Source organism: Protopterus annectens, chromosome 16.part0, assembly GCF_019279795.1.
Source record: "Protopterus annectens isolate FY-2018-M chromosome 16.part0, PAN1.0, whole genome shotgun sequence".
Classification (NCBI taxonomy): domain Eukaryota; kingdom Metazoa; phylum Chordata; order Ceratodontiformes; family Protopteridae; genus Protopterus; species Protopterus annectens.
The window spans coordinates 63199588-63201559 of NC_056750.1; the positions used below are offsets into that span (position 1 = coordinate 63199588).

Genomic DNA, 1972 nt, shown 5'->3' on the forward strand with positions numbered 1-1972 from the left:
ACGAAACCTCACAGCATCGAAACTTTAAATAACCGACACTTACTCCATCGACGAGCTACACCGACATCGCGTATTACAGCTAATGGGTATTAACATGTGTGAGGTAGGGGATGTATTTATAAACTTATGTCACTCAGTCTGACATTATAACTACATCCCCCACTCAACATATGTTAATGCCCTTTACCTGTAATACGCGATGTCGGTGTAGCGCGTTGTCGATGGAGTAAGTGTCGGTTATTTAAAGTTTGATGCTGTGAGGTTTCACATTGATACAGGGCTGGTTGTCGATGTAGTCAGTTGTTGACGGTGTAACATGAACCCGTATGACCACATTCTTATCACTTCTTTTTGGTTGCACGCCAAAAACTGCCATGTCGCTGCCTTTATTCACGTACTTACAAATGTATTTGATCGATTTAACGGAGTTACAGTATTCCACGTTTATGTGCGCTTTGTATGTTTTTGATAGCAAAGGCAAATATGGAACAACCCACCAGTTATCTACTTCAATGTCACCATTTCGCATTTGTATGGTTGCTAATTTACCACCATCTTCTGCTGATCTTCTTCTGTATAAAGGATATCCTTCATTTCCTGTAACTGTGTTGGATACTAATGCTCAAGGATATCTCTTAGAGCATTTTCCGTCTATCATGCATGGTGAATTTGGATTCAGTGTACCGCAAGGTCCATGAATCATATTTTTCATCACAACTTCATGCAAATCCTTATCAACGTCGGCATTGGGTATTTCAGCGCATATTACATTGTCGATTTCGTTTGAAGTGATTTTGTTATAGAGCCAGATTAGTGTATGTGCGTGTGGCAATCCTCTCTTTTGCCATTCCACTGAGTACATCCAGCAGCACACAGAGCCAAACACTTCATGTTTTACCATGAAATCTATCAGCGATTTCAGCTTTTGTCTGAAAACATGTGCTGTGATGTCATGCCTATCCACCGGCGATTGCCCAGGAAGTAAGAGCTATTGTATATCGTCCCAAGCTGGATTGCATGTGAATGTAATGAGTAGCTCTGGACGCCCGTAGTGACAAACATATGCAATTGCATCTTGAGTGTACTCATGCATATGACGTGGACTGCCTGTATATGAAGATGGCAAAATCATTAGTCTTCCAATGTTAGTTGTATTACCATCCTTTACAACTGCATCTCAGAAATGAACGTATTCTTCAGCGCGAAGCTTGGTCTGATTCAAACAGATGAATATCAAATGTTCTGTTTCGATTTTTGCATACATATCTATGATGTATTGGTGAAACAATTGACGGCATTTCAAAATGTGATTGTCTTCATTCTCTCGAATCATTAATCGGTATGAATAATAGTTCATTGCGCTGCATTTCATATTTGTTTCTTCTCCACTGACTGGATTTATCATCTTAACGTTGAAGTGATATCCATCAGCACCATCCCAAAAAATGATTGGATATTGCAGGGCATTGTAGCATCGATGAGTTTCTGCAACTGTTGTCAATTGATCATTTCTCCAATGAAGAACAATATCTCTAGGTTGGAATTGATCTCCGACTATAGCAATTGCAACTTCGTCTATAGTTGGAACATTGAATCTTCACACATTCTCCAGCAGGCATTTTGTCAGCATGAATAACAATCTTGTGTGTATCAGATGGCAGCATGTCAATTGCTGTTTTGAAAAAATGCACTAAATTGTTTTTTTTGTGAAGAAGCTCTTGCATTTGGGAAGTGATGGACCTTTGTATGCCGATAGAAATTCCGCAGCGTGCATTGAATTCATCATTGCCATCACCGATGAAATACATTTGTAGGAATTTATGTTGACCATCTGGGAATGGAAGCAGGGAGCCAGCTTTATGATAAATTTGTCCTTTCACTTTGAAAGTTGGCATAAATTGAGCTGTTATGATTTCTGCACCGAATGACGTCATTTGGAAGCATGAGTTGTATTTCCTGATCTTAGATAGGA

General features: G+C 39.5%; 1 pseudogene; it reads right to left on the reverse strand.

Moving 5' to 3' along the window:
* Positions 1–241: 241 nt before the first annotated feature.
* LOC122790511 lies at positions 242–1405 on the reverse strand (annotated as a pseudogene).
* Between the last annotated feature and the right edge of the window lie 567 nt (positions 1406–1972).